Raw genomic sequence first — 15,071 nt, 5'->3', positions numbered from 1 at the left:
GGCATTATTACTACCTAACATTTATCATAGTTAACATTTTGAAGGGAGAAGGAGATGATCTTTATGACCTAGCACCGTTGCATGTTTTTTGTTTACAAATATTTTGGGGGGAGCATTGGGATCTTGCATGTAACTAAAGCTTAGGGGCGCCCGGGTGGCTCCGTCGGTCAAGTGTCAGGCTCTAGATTTTGGCTCAGGTCATGATCTCAGGGTCATGAGATTGAGCCCCGAGTCAGCCTCCACACTGGGTGTGGAACCTGCTTAAGATTCTCTCCCTCCCTCTCCCTACCTCCCCTTCCTTCTCTCCTCCTCTCTAAATAAAATAAAATAAAAATAAAAAATAACTAAAGCTCAGAGTAAATGTTTACCAACAGGGAGATAATGTTGACAATTCCCCATGATTATGGAAATTCATGGCTGCGTACTGGCCTTTGGATCAACATATTATTGGTAATAGCCATGATTTATTTGCTTCCAAGACCTAGATCAGTAACCGAACCCCAGTTATAGATTTGATCCAAGGGAGGAAACACCGTCCATTTTGCAGGTCTCTGGAAATTCACTGAGATGACAGATAAGTGCTGGGTCACCCTTTCGGTCGGAAAGCAGGTTTTTTTTTTTTTTTTTTTTTAAAGATTTTATTTATTTTGACAGATGGAAATCACAGGGAGGCAGAGAGGCAGAGAGAGAGGAAAGGAAGCAGGCTCTCTGCTGAGCAGAGAGCCCAATGCGGGGCTCAATCCCCGGACCCCGGGATCATGACCTGAGCCAAAGGCAGAAGCTTTAACCCACTGAGCCACCCAGGTGCCCCCGGAAAGCAGTTTAATAAATTTTCCTGAGTGGCCCTGGGAGCAGCCGTGGCCTCCAGTCATGTGACATCACGAGAGGTAGACAGGCCACATAACAGCAACCCCCTGAGCATTTAAGTTACTCACATACTGAGTCAGAAAACCACCGTGTGATTTTCCCAATACAGCAGAACATAGGTCCAAGAGGGATTAGGAAGCTTGATCTTTCAGTTTTATTCCAAAAGGAAACTGCCAGGGTCTCAGATCCAGAAAGGCCCCATAGTGGGTTATTACACTTCTCTAAGTGCCCATAAGATCCTCGGCCAAATTTTACCGGAGGGACCCACTGGCTCCCGTGCACCGATTCAGCTGTGTGTATGGATCGTGGTTCTTGCGTCCGTAGGGAGGTCAAAAAGGCACGGTCGACAACAGGACTCTGAACACTGTCTTGACAATGTCCTTCCTTTCCTCTCAGTCTCTGTGTGAATAATCCCCAGTTTGGACCATTCAAGATGAGTCCTCTAGTACTTACTTTGTAATTTAAAAACTTGGAAGGTTTCTAAGGGACTTCATCTGGCTTGTTCTCGGGACCTCTCCCATTTCCAGTGCTGTCCACCTGAATTGCCCACTTCCTGACTCTCGGGCGTTTCAGGAAGATTTTGCGTTCTGTAGCGAGGCTCATGTCAAAAGATAATATTCTCGGGGCGCTTGAGTGGCTCAGTGGGTTAAAGCCTCTGCCTTTGGCTCAGGTCATGATCCCAGGGTCCTGGGATCGAGCCGCATCAGGCTCTCTGCTCAGCAGGGAGCCTGCTTCCTCCTTTCTCTCTGCCTGCCTCTCTGCCTACTTATAATCTCTGTCTGTCAAATAAAGAAATAAAATCTTTTTTTAAAAAAAGATAATATTCTCTTATGGTTCCAGGCCCCGTAAAGGGGAACACATATTCCCCTTCCCTTTCTTCCTTCCTATTCACCAGCCTCGGGGAGGGGTCAGTGCCCTTCCTGCAGGACGAGCGTCCCACCGCTCAGACTACAGCTGGACCCTGGCCGAGGTGTGCCCACAAACAAGGAACCAAAACAACACAGCATTTATTTCAAGATCCATTAGGGGCTCACATGGCATGAGGAAACAGAACGGGAAAGATGAAACTGGCAAGAAAAGAACTTCTATTCTCTGTTTCTAGAATGGAATTGACCACAAATAATGATGGGGTGGAAATCATTCAGCAGCATCTACTTTAAAGGTGAACAAATTTAAAAATTACACCAAACACACATTTTTGTTGTCATTACCGAAGCATACTTTAAAAAAGAAAAAAAAAAAAGGATAATTGCCACTTTGTTCTTTATTATTTTTCCTCACTGGCACATGACCTGCGGGGATCCAGGACTGGAGCGCCCAGCTAGCCATTGTGAGAGTCAGCAACCCCCCCCCACCCCCCAAAGCAGGAATTACCCTTCCAAGGTGGCTGCATCCATTTGAACGGATAAACTCTTAAGTATCAATAATATTGATGATTCATCATGATTTGCTAGATAATAGAAAACCGTTTTACCGTCTCGCTTTCAGAAGCCAGTAAAGAGAAGGCTTCCATAGGGAGTGGTTAACCACTCAAAAGTGATCCTTGTCCGCTGACAAAATACAATAGAAAAGGTATTTTGAGAGCCGTGGAGAGGAGTATAGTTTTGATATTTGTAAAATAGTCTTCGCAGAATCAATCCTTCCTGTGCTTTCATACAACTTGGGAATTTGTGGGCCATTTGTCAAAAAGAGGAATCTTTCTCTCGCTTTCTGCATCATTTGATTTCTTGCAGGGGGTCGATATCGGGTGTATTCAAGCCCACTACCCAGGTGGTGTTCTTCCCCTGGTTTTGTTGTCCTGTTGCAACACCGGAGACGGGCCACCAGGTGGCACTGTGCTAGACGAGGGTCTCCAAAATGAAGCGCCATGACAAGGCTGAGCCTGTGCCGTGTAGACGCGGGGCCAGGGAGGGTGAGAGAGAAATAGAATGAGAACAGAGAAAGGACACAATCACGCAGAGGACGCAAATCTTGTATTTTGCTTATTGACCTGTGTTAGACCCATGGAAGCCAGCTCCCATCAGCCAGTTTCAAGCATGTAACTGGAGTTGAGATTAAGAAGTAGACACGCTCATGGTTCACCTCCCCTTCCAATTTCCCTCAACTCCCTTCTCCTCTCCATCTCCCCTTGTCCTCCATGTAATTTGTTATGCCCCACAAATAAGTGAAACCATATGATAATTGACTCCAGACTATAGACTCTGAAAAACAATCTGAGGGTTTGAAGGTTTTGAGGAAGTTTTTGAAGGGGAGGTTGGGGGAACCAAGTGGTGGGTATTAGGGAGGGCATGGATTGCATGGAGCACTGGGCGTGGTGCAAAAACAATGAATACTGCTATGCTGAAAAGAAAAAAAAAAAAAAAGAAGTAGACACACTATTTCGGGGTGTTGAAAGCTATCAGTATTCAAAGCCAATGAAACGGAGGATGGACATGAATCACCAGAAACTGGTTGGATGATCCCAGTTATCTCTGCAGAGGGGTTCTTTTCTTAATGCCTCTTCTAGCCTTGGTGAAGAAAGGAAATTTGAGCAGTTCTTCAGATAATCAATAATGGAAATCAATGATAGATGGACACATTGCATGATCAGTGAAAATCAATAACTGATCAACAGCTTGCCCTGTCCCTGATTTGGGCACAACTACAGTCGATGTGCATTTCTAGCTGTTTAAATTGGTGAGAAAAAATGAAGTGTTTCCACTTCCCCAGCTATCCTTACATATTAATTAGACCAAGAATCAGCCTTTCTCTCCCTGCCCCCCCCCCCCCCAGGCAGGTATATAAAATAGAAAATTCACTTCCTTGGGGATGGAGGAAGAGCGTGATACTCGTACAGCATCTGTGTCCTCACAGCTCACTCAGGGGCCAGGAGGCACTATTCAGTACCTTCCCTTTAGGAGTCCAGCACTCTACCCAGTGCCCTGATAGGAAGAAATAGACGCTGGAGATTTTCCCCCAGAGTCTTTGGAAAAGATCCCTGATGCACGAATGAGGTGATGCTTGTCACATGTCGCACAGATACAGCTGCACCCAACCCCTCATTAACTTAATGGATTCATATAGTCAGTCCCCCAGGGATGTGGAGTTGAAGCGACTCCGATTCACGGCAAGTGTGGGAGTATTTATAAGTGTATCTCTCCCACTGCTCCCAGGTTCTGAAAGTGGGTGAGCTCTGCTCCTGCAGCAGATAAGAAGGAAATGAACACTGTACCCAAAAGCTGTCATCATTTGTTCATTCATTTATGCTTTTTATGACAACGAGTTTGCTTCCCAAGAAGAGAAAGTTTATTAATTTTTGTGCCCTTTGTCCATCTTGCAGTACCTACTGGCCCATTTTGTATGATACCTTTTTTTTTTTTTTTTTTTTTTTTTTTTTGTAGTAAAGATATATTGCTTTAGGGTCACCTGTATGAGGCAATTGACTTTGCTTATTAGGCAATGCTTTTTTTCCCCCATGTTCAGAGGTAATAACTGTTCTCCACTAACTTTCTCTCAAGTGTAAATCATGGATCATAAACTCACAGCTCAAGTTTAATCAGAGGCTCCCAAATATTTTCTTGGACCAGCAAAGTGTTTAAAAATATTTCTGATGGGTGTCTGAGTGGTTCAGTGGGTTAAGCCTCTGCCTTCGGCTCAGGTCATGATCTCAGGGTCCTGGGATCAAGCCCCACGTGGGGCTCTCTGCTCAGTAGGAAGCCTGCTTGCCCCCTCTCTCTCCCTCTCTGCCAACTTGTGATCTCTGTCTGTCAAATAAACAAATAAAACCTTTAACAAAAAAATTTTTTTAGTCTGGAAATCTTTGGGGGACCACAGACTCCCCAGCTCTCAACAGGCTCCACCACACATTTTCTATCTAGTCTGATTCATATACTTGTGATCCCTGCCTGGCTCTAAGGGCATCTTGGAACTGATTCCATGTGAAGCCCATACTATTGGGAAAAAGAACCCAGAATGTGCATACTTTACTGATGATGGGTCAGCCCCTTCTCATATAGTAGATTTTCAATAAGTGGGGAGATTCCCATATACTGTTCACAAGAGGGCAGATTGGAACAACTTCTCTGGAGGTCAGTTTAGAGATATACAGAAGCCCTGTCAGAGGAGACACTTGTTCTGTAAGATGAATTAGTGGTCCATGAGAATAGAAGTATGCAGACCCGTGGAGGCCTGCTTCTCCTGCACAGCCCTCATGCTCTGGGAGCCGTTAGTGGTATGAGTTACAGAGACGAATGGCAGCCTCTTGTTAGCCAAACAAGTCCATTAATTGCAGTTGGAAACATTTTATAAAGTAAGAGAAGTCTTTAAAAAACACATGCCCTCAACCCAATAATTCTGCCCATCTTTGGAAATTTTTTCCTAAGGAAATACATAAATGAATGTGGACATGTCTGGATACAAAGGTGTTTATAACAAGGTCATTTATAGAAATGAAGTATTGAGAACAACCCAATGGCTAGCAGTAGGCTTTTGTGAAAAAAATCATGTGATAGCTATGTTGTGGAGTACCACATGGTCATTAACCATCATAACTTGGTGCTATTTGTGTATGCAGAAATTGGTTTGCATGTTAGGAAGTTGGAGACTATAAAACAATATGATTCCACGTTGGAAACATTAACACGCACATATTTGCATGGTCCGGTGGGTGTCCTCCAAGATGGCGCCCAGGGACGTCTGCCTCCTCGAATTCACAGCCTTGTATAACCCTTCTGCAGTGAGTAACTTGTTTCAACCTGCAGAATCCAGCAACATTGAGGGGAGGTCAGTTCCATGATTAGGTCACAAAAGGTTGTGACTTTCATCTTGCTTTTGGGCTCTGTTGCTTTTCTGTCTTGTTCATGTTGATGAAGGCAACCAGTATGTCAGAAAGGCCCACCTGTCAGGGAAGGGCCCCTAGCTCCAGCCAGTGGAGAACTGAGGCCCTCAGTCCAATAGCCCACAGGGAACTGAATCTTGCCAACAACCATTGAGCAAACTTCTCCTGTTGAGCCCCTTAGGTAAGACCCCACTCCGGACAACATTTTGATTGCAGCTTGTGGGAGACGCTAAAAAAAGAGCTGTGCCTAGATTCCTGACCCATAGAAACTGTGAGATAATAAATGCGTGTTGTTTTGAGCTGTTGCACTTGTCATAATTTGTTACGTAACAATAGATAGCTAATACCCAGGGCGGGATATCTGGAGGTATATACAGGAGAGTAGTGGATGTCAGGATGTCTGGATGGCATAAATGTAGCATTCTTAAAATGTTTGGGGACTACACATCACTTAGATGAAGTACTGGCAGGCTTTTATATTTTATTCTGATGAAAACGTTGAGATTTTGACACTGTCATTGAGTAAACAGAAGGGTGACTTAACAGTTTACAATTTATTTGGCTGATTTCATATACTTATGACAGAGCTATCTGTCTCTGAGACACACTCTGTATTTATGGTTGGGACTACAATTTGGGGTGACTTTAATTCATCTTTCCCCCTTCTCTTTGCTGCAGGTTGGGTTCTCTGAAACAGAGTTTGGGTTGCAAGATGTTTATTAGGGATCAACACCTGTGAAAGGAGGAGGGGGAGAAGGATTGGGCAGAAAGTGATTTGAACTGCAGTGCAAGCCAATACTGCCTCATCTCACCAGGATGGTGCAGGGGTGGAGGGACTCTGGAGCAAATACCGTCTAGGAGATGTGTCTTGAATGGGGTTGAAATGGCAAAGCTTCTATAGCCCCACTTGCTGAGCTGTTGGATGCAGGCTGCCCCCAAGAGGGGGTGGCTTCTGCTTGGTGACTCTCTGCCCCTGACACAGACCTGGAAGGAGCTGTCACTGGAGGCTGCTGACTGCACCTTCCACACTGGACACCATGTCCTTCCTTGAATAGGATTCTGGGTAGCTCATTTGCCTGTGAACCACCATGGAAAAGAGGTAAAGGAAGCCAGGCTGGGCTGGTAGTAAGGGGTGGGGACTGCCATGTGGGCCTAACAAAAGCTTGGCCAACCACATGGAGAACCCTTGGCCATATTTGGCCAATCAGAGTATTTCCCCATTGACTGGAAAATGCTGGATGTTTATACTCCCCACAGTGGGTCATTGGATGTGCTGCCCTAAGAAAGGCATGCCCTTGGCTAAGAAAGGCATGTCACTTTCTGCAGCTGAGAAAGCTTGGAGGAGCTGGTAACTAGAAATTGTCCTGTGACAGCACTTTCCGTAGCTGCAACAGGTCCTCTCTTTCATAGGGACCTTGGAGGTGGCTCTGGGACCATGGTCCTCTCTTTGTATTACTCAGATCCACTTCTTCATGTACATTGTCAAGATCCCAGTGTGCTCCTCTTTTCCTGTGGGAAATGTAGGAGAAGATTAGAAAGACCTGTAGCAGCTGGTCTTGGGGCCCACCTGGAGCTCATTGTTCTCTAGACTTCCTTCACCATCAGCTAGCACCTCTGCTAGTCTCGATGGCTTACCTACCACAGTGACCCAGAGGTCTGAGTCCTTCATCACAGTGCCTTCCTCAGGTCAGGGTCATGCACTTATCCTCTCACTTTCCCATTTGGAAGGGAGGGAGGACCGACTGAGAGGCACCAAGCAGATCACCTGGAGCTTTACCTCTCCTCACATTCAGGGACAGTTTTCTCTGTTGAGATGGTGATTCCTTGCTTCGGCAGGATGTTTCTGGATGGAAAGAGTTTGAAGCGCCCCTATGGTGACCACAGCTTATAAATCAATGAGTTTCTTGCTCTGGCTCTGGCAAAAGCGTGCCCCCCCTCCTTAGGAAACCGTTCCTCTAACGCTGCGGAACCCAGTTATATGGAGGGAAAACACAAATCACAAATTTCTCCAGGGGGAGGGATGTTAAATAAGGTCATTCCTGCTTCCATCTTTTGGTTCTCAGACCCATGCATTGTTTCCATTGGGCAGACAGTGCCATATACAGGTCTCTAATTCAATGTGCATCCTGCATCCTGGAGAATGGTACCCCATCCTTGGGGAATATTGCATCCAAGGGTGTTTCAGTGGGAACTTCAGAAGCCATTCCATTGCTCTATAAGTCTGGCAGCTTCTGGGTGGGGCATTATGTAGTATAAGCCAACTTCCTCACCTCCTTTGCTGCAAAGTATGTCTCTTAGGATGCAATGTTATGTAAGATCTTACATTGGTGGATCAAACATTTTAAGCCTCTGGAAAGTGGCGCTGGCCAAGGCCAGATGGGCAGGAAAGGCAAATTCATATTTGAAATATATATCTATTCCTCCAAAAAGGAACCTCTAGCTCTTCCGGATGGGAAGAATTGAAGGGGCCAGCTGTATTCCTTAAAGTTTGCTGCCATATTAGGCACTCAGGGTTTTCTCTGTGTCTGGAAAATGGATTCTCAGAAACAGCCGTGGTTTACTAGCTTTGGTAAGTGGGATCCCATGCTGTTGGGACCGTGCATAGCATTCACCCCTCTCTCTGTGGCCACTCTATTCATGTGACCAATAACCTAGGGTGGAGGATTCAAATGCCTGAGTCATTTTGTCCCGGTGGCTATTTTGTGCCTCATCCATTGTGGATGCTCACTGGTAGATATTAACATTTGATATAAAGATCTTCACACCTTATGCCCACTGCCATATGTCCATCCGTATGCCACTACCCAAATCTCTCTGTTTTTAATCTCCAGATCTTCCTGTCCAGACTCCTGACTGTCCAGCCAGACTAGTCACATTAGCCATGAGCCATATATATATATTCTCACCTTTGGTCATTTCTCCTTCCGTGCAAAGTAGACAATGAAGTGAAAGGCTGGATGTGCCATCCATTTTTGGCTTGCACTCACATACCAAGCTGTCTTAACTCAGGCTATTACAACAAAATACTGTGAACTCTGTAGCTTAAACAATAGACACTTATTTTCTCATATATTCAGTTCTTGCTGAGGGCTCTCTTCCTGGCTTTTAGACAGCTGCCTTCACTCTCTATCCTCACTTGGCAGAGAGAGAGACTTTTGCTTCTTCCTCCCCTTAAGGACACTTATCCCATCACAATGGCCCTACCCTCATGACCCATCTAAACTCAATTACTTCCCAAAGACTCCTCCCACCCCATACTATCACGCTGGGGGTTAAGGCTTCAACATATGCATTTTGAGGGAACACAAGCATGTAGCCCATAGAAGCAATCCATCTATAAGCCAAGGTTTGGCTTTTTCTTTCTTTAGCTAGCCATCCATGGTTCTGACATAGCTGTGGGCATGGGCTGAGGGAGAAATCATGGACATGTGGGCTCTCTGTTCACGTAGCTTGCTTGTGCCCCCCTGAACACATTGTTGTGCAGTAGTATCCTTTTCCATTTTATGATGGATTGCTACTGGGCCCACCCAACCTTAGGATATGGCAGTTCTGATAGGCTTAGTCATAATAGAAAGTTCTGGACTCATGGTCACCTGTGATGTTTCCATGGTCAGGTGCTTTATCTCTGTTAGTAGCTGTTGTCAAAAGGTATACAGTTCTCCACTGTAGATACCAAAGCTTTGCCCAAATCCTAGGGATCTGAACTGTGGTTCTTTAACTGGAATATACCATCTGATTCACACAGTAACTTTCCCCGCCATCAATAACTCCGTATTACAGGTTCTTCTGGGTCATGTGGCAGAAATAGCAATGTGCTTTCACTATAGACTAGCCCAGGCTCTGGGCTCCTCTCAAAGTATACAGTGTTCAATTTACCCAGTATATAGGCTGGAATAGTGCTACAAGATGTGGAATATGATACACCCAGAACTTGGTGAAGCTTACTAGGCACTGTGTTTCCTTCCTTCTTCAAGCCTGGAGATATAAAATGTAATCTTTTATCTTTGACTTGGAAGATATCTTGGCATATCCCTGAGCACTGTAACCCTACAAATTGTATTGATGTAGCAGGCCCTGCTTAGGCACAGTTTACCTTCCACTATTAGGACCATGTGTCATACCAACTCATCCAGTGTGCTAGCCAACTCTTTATTATCTGGCCCAATTATCACAATGTAATCAATGTAGAAGATAGATGTGGTGCTCTGTGGGATGTCCAAATCATCCATATCCCTTTTATCAAGAGGGTTCCTCTATCCCTGAAACAGAACTATGAATTTATATTGTTTCCCATTCCCTGTGAATGCAAACTGTTTCAGTTTCTCTTTTCACACCATGCACCTGAGGCCATGTTTATTTGCCCTAACCAAGACGGTACATCTGACATAACAGCTGCTATTAGGGCTATTTATTGATTGAGTTTGTGGTAGTTTATTGTCATTTTTCAGGATCCATTTGGTTTTTGCCAGAGGCCAGATTGATGAATTCATCTGAGGTATAATGGGTATTGCATTCCCTGCAATCCTAAAATGGGGACTTAGCAAAGCTTTAAAGCACCAAATAATAAATATTTTATGCTTTGTGGCCACATAATCTCTGTTATAACTGTTTAACACTATCGCTGTAGTACAAAAACAGCCACAGACAATGTATAAACACATGAGCGTGGCTATGTTCCAATAAAACTTTATTGAGAGAAACACGTGGTGGGTGGGGTTTGGCCCGTGGGCTGTAATTTGCCAATCCCAGCTTCAGGTCTTTAAGAGTGTCACTAATTTCTACCATCCTAAAGAAAGATTTGCTATCTTGTGTTGGAGAAGGAGGATGTGTCAAGTCATGCAGTCAAGCAGTTCCTAAAATTTGCTTTCTCCATTTCCATAAATTTGGTAAGAGAAGAAGGAGGCATAAAGAATTTAGACAATCTATTAATCATGGCACAATATGTTTGCATAAATTACCATTATCCCCCAAGTTCCATGGGGGTGACGTGGGCTGGGCTTAGTGGTTGCTGTACACGCAGGTCTGGTCACAGCTAAGAAACACTGAGCTTAGGAGAGGCTAAATCTTATAATGGTTGCTGGCAAACATGCCCATCCTTCTCTCCAGAAAAAGATTAGACTTACTATCCTGGAAGGTAAGAAAATCCTCTCCTGGGAGGAGGGAGAACTTTATTATCCTGGAATGTTTCCTAGGATTTCTATCTTTAGGGAGACACTCTTTCTAGCTCTGAAGGCTGTCTGTTATAGAAACATTTTTTTTTTGCAGGGCCTTTGGCTCAAAGGATGAGCAGAAATGCCAGAATTATGGAGAATTACCTCCAAACAAGGATCCTGTTCCAGAGGCTTCCGTTTGGTATTCCCTACTATGCTAGTTCTCACCCCATAGATCAAGAACCCAATATGGGGGTTGCATCCATTCCTGAGTATGTAAACCCTAAATATGCATTTGGGTTCCAGAAGTGACTACTACAAGGGCTCATGGACCCAGAGGATCTACCATAAGCCAGAACTCAGCCAGACCTCCACTTATTACCTGACCCTCATGTGCTCCCCATGCTAACAGAGCATGCGAGGTTAGTGATGTTTTAGGTTTATGAGTGTCAGTGCTAATTCAGTCCTCCAAACATTAGAGTATTCCCTCCCCCTGGGTGTTTAGCTGTGTAAGTTAATAGCTGTAGGTCCCTTAGGAAGGACTGGAGTAGGTATACTATATAAATCCAGGAGAGTCAACAGATATTCTAAGGAAGTCTCAAAGAAGATACTATTTTCTAAGACCAATGGTGAGGGGGCACCAGCATCACTAGAAAGTTCAGTGGTGTCACTCCTCTATAAGCTGGGCTTGTGGTAAGGGGAGCTGTCAGTGAACTGGGCACACTGAGAGCAATGGGGATGATAGAGATGGGAATAATGGAGACCAGGTGGGGACATTTATCATGATGAGAACCAGTGCAGGAGTGGCATCCAAGAGGTTTGACCACAGAAAATTCAGAACTTTATGGAGACAGGTAATAGAACACAATGGCACTAGAGATGAAATATGTGGACTCCAAGCAGGATGATCCTAAGCTGTACAGCCAGAGGAACCCAAGGATGGATGAGCAGAAGGCTGGGGACCATCACCTCAATAAGATATTACACCTCCTTACTTATATTCTTGGTTTCATTGAGTTTCAGATTGAAGAGGTGCCCGAGTCCCAGGAGGAAGGACCCTATACCATGGCAAGCATACACAGTAATGACACCCACAGGCAGCCCAATCCAGTCTTGTGTCTGGCTCCCTCGATCAAGCACCCATGAATATTCTCCCAGCTCCTGTATGTGCATGCTGGCTGGGGCTCACAGCCTCTTTGATAAGGAGATAATTTTAAAAACTTTATGGAACCCACTGTTGGCTTTCAGTTGCCTCTTTCAGTTGGCTCTTAAGTTGACTAAATCAAGTGCATTTTGTACCCACATAGGGTAAATTCAGATTTAATGGCCCATCTGATGGCCCAGAACCTGGGGAGGTAATGCCATCTGATGTCTTTAGGAAGACAGTGAGTGACAGGCAGATCATGACCCCATCCCTGACTTGTCCATGTTGTGCTCATTTTTGGAGTCATCTTTTTTGGCAGGCGTGTATTCATGTGGCCATCAGAGCCAATCCATTTGCACAAATACTGGGTTATTAACCTGAAACCATCAAGAAGAAGGAGTGTGGATATTTCTTCTCCCTGTTATGTCTTTGAATGTTCCCCTTCTGTGAAAGTACTTGTAGGAGGAAATTAGTAGAAGGCCTTTGCTTTTGAAGATACAAAGACCTGCCTGGGGCCTCATTCCTGTTTCTGTCTAATAAAATCTCTTTTCTAATAAAAAAAAAAAAAAGTTACTTCCTGACAAGAGGCTTTGAGGGCAACTAGGGAAGTTAGTTTATTTCTCATAACTGTAAGAAAACAAACCCAGAGGAAACAACATACCGAAAATTTGTGGAGGATCTGTCTGGGCAGGGAAGACAGCGCAGGATTTGGTGATAGGTCAGCCTCAGGGGTAAATGATTTAAATGCCACCTATTTGTATGAAATTTTGGTCATTCTTGATACTTCTCTTTTCTTCAAGGGCATGGGCATAGACACTGAATTTTAGAGAGTTTATATGACTTGGCCAAAATCTCATGCTAATAGGTGATATTTAAACCCATTTACCTCTAAGGCTGACTAGCAAATCCTATGCAGTCTTTCCTTCCCATGATAGACCTGCCACAATTTTTTAATTGGGAAAATCAGTTTGTATCTGCATCTCTTTCTCCGTGAAGACTGAGAAGGGGTCTCCAACTGAGAGAAGTTGGTGGTTTAAGAAGTCAGGTGTCCCTCGACCTATGAAGATGGCGGAGAAGTAGCAAGCTGAGACTGCTTCAGCTAGCCGGAGATCAGCTAGATAGCTTATCTAAAGATTGCAAACACCTGAAAATCCATCGGCAGATCGAAGAGAAGAAGAACAGCAATTCTGGAAACAGAAAAACAACCACTTTCTGAAAGGTAGGACCAGCGGAGAAGTGAATCCAAAGCGACGGGAAGATAGACCCCGGGGGGAGGGGCCGGCTCCCGGCAAGCGGCGGAGCAACCGCGCACAAAATCAGGACTTTTAAAAGTCTGTTCCGCGGAGGGACATCGCTCCAGAGGCTAAACCGGAGCGAAGCCCACGCGGGGTCAGCGTGGCCTCAGGTCCCGCAGGGTCACAGAAGGATCGGGGGTGTCTGAGTGTCGCAGAGCTTGCGGGTATTGGAACGGGAAAGCCGGCTACAGAGACAGAGCCGACAGTAAGCTCGCAGCTCCGTGTTACCTTGAACCGGTCGCAGGCTCGGTGAGCTCGGAGCGCAGCCGGAGGTCAGGCAGACGGGAGTAACTGGGCGCTGTTCTCTGAGGGCGCACTGAGGAGTGGGGCCCTGGGCTCTCGGCTCCTCCGGGCCGGAGACCAGGAGGCCGCCATTTGTATTCCCGTCCTCTGGAACTCTACGGAAAGCGCTCAGGGAACAAAAGCTCCTGAAAGCAAACCCGAGCGGATTACTCACCCCGGCCCCGGGTAAGGGCGGTGTAATTCCGCCTGGGGCAAAGACACTTGAAAATCACTACAACAGGCCCCTCCCCCAGAAGATCAACAAGAAATCCAGCCGAGACCAAGCTCACCTACCAAGGAGTGCGGTTTCAATACCAAGGAGAGCAGCAGAATTCCAGAGGAGGAGAAAGCCAAGCACGGAACTCATGGCTTTTTTCCTGTGATTTTTTTTAGTCTTGCAGTTAATTTAATTTTTTCTTTTTCATTTTTTTTTTTTTTTCTCGCCTTCGGGTAAAATTTTTTTTTTTTTTTAACTGTTACCTTTTTCTTTTTTAACGATTTTTTACTAGTTTATCTAATATATATATATATTTTTTTACACTTTTCTTAGGTGTTTTCTTTTTTAAAAAAAAATTCTTTTCTTTTTTTTTTTTTTTTTTTCTTTTATCTTTCTTCCTTTTTGAACCTCTTTTTATCCCCTTTCTCCCCACTCACGATTTTGGATCTCTTCTAATTTGGCTAAAGCATATTTTCCTGGGGTTGTTGCCACCCTTTTAGTATTTTACTTGCCCCTTCATTTACTCTTATCTGGACAAAATGACAAGACGTAAAAATTCACCACAAAAAAAAGAACAAGAGGCAGTACCGAAGGCTAGGGACCTAATCAATACAGACATCGGTAATATGTCAGATCTAGAGTTCAGAATGACAATTCTCAAGGTTCTAGCCGGGCTCGAAAAAGGCATGGAAGATATTAGAGAAACCCTCTCGAGAGATATAAAAGCCCTTTCTGGAGAAATAAAAGAACTAAAATCTAACCAAGTTGAAATCAAAAAAGCTATTAATGAGGTGCAATCAAAAATGGAGGCTCTCACTGCTAGGATAAATGAGGCAGAAGAAAGAATTAGTGATATAGAAGACCAAATGACAGAGAATAAAGAAGCTGAGCAAAAGAGGGACAAACAGCTACTGGACCACGAGGGGAGAATTCGAGAAATAAGTGACACCATAAGACGAAACAACATTAGAATAATTGGGATTCCAGAAGAAGAAGAAAGTGAGAGGGGAGCAGAAGGTATACTGGAGAGAATTATTGGGGAGAATTTCCCCAATATGGCAAAGGGAACAAGCATCAAAATTCAGGAGGTTCAGAGAATGCCCCTCAAAATAAATAAGAATAGGCCCACACCCCGTCACATAATAGTAAAATTTACAAGTCTCAATGACAAAGAGAAAATCCTGAAAGCAGCCCGGGAAAAGAAGTCTGTAACATACAATGGTAAAAATATTAGATTGGCAGCTGACTTATCCACAGAGACCTGGCAGGCCAGAAAGAGCTGGCATGATATTTTCAGAGC

The sequence above is a fragment of the Mustela lutreola genome, chromosome 7 (assembly GCF_030435805.1).
Source record: "Mustela lutreola isolate mMusLut2 chromosome 7, mMusLut2.pri, whole genome shotgun sequence".
In the NCBI taxonomy this organism is placed as follows: domain Eukaryota; kingdom Metazoa; phylum Chordata; class Mammalia; order Carnivora; family Mustelidae; genus Mustela; species Mustela lutreola.
Note: the sequence above shows the minus strand (reverse complement) of the source record.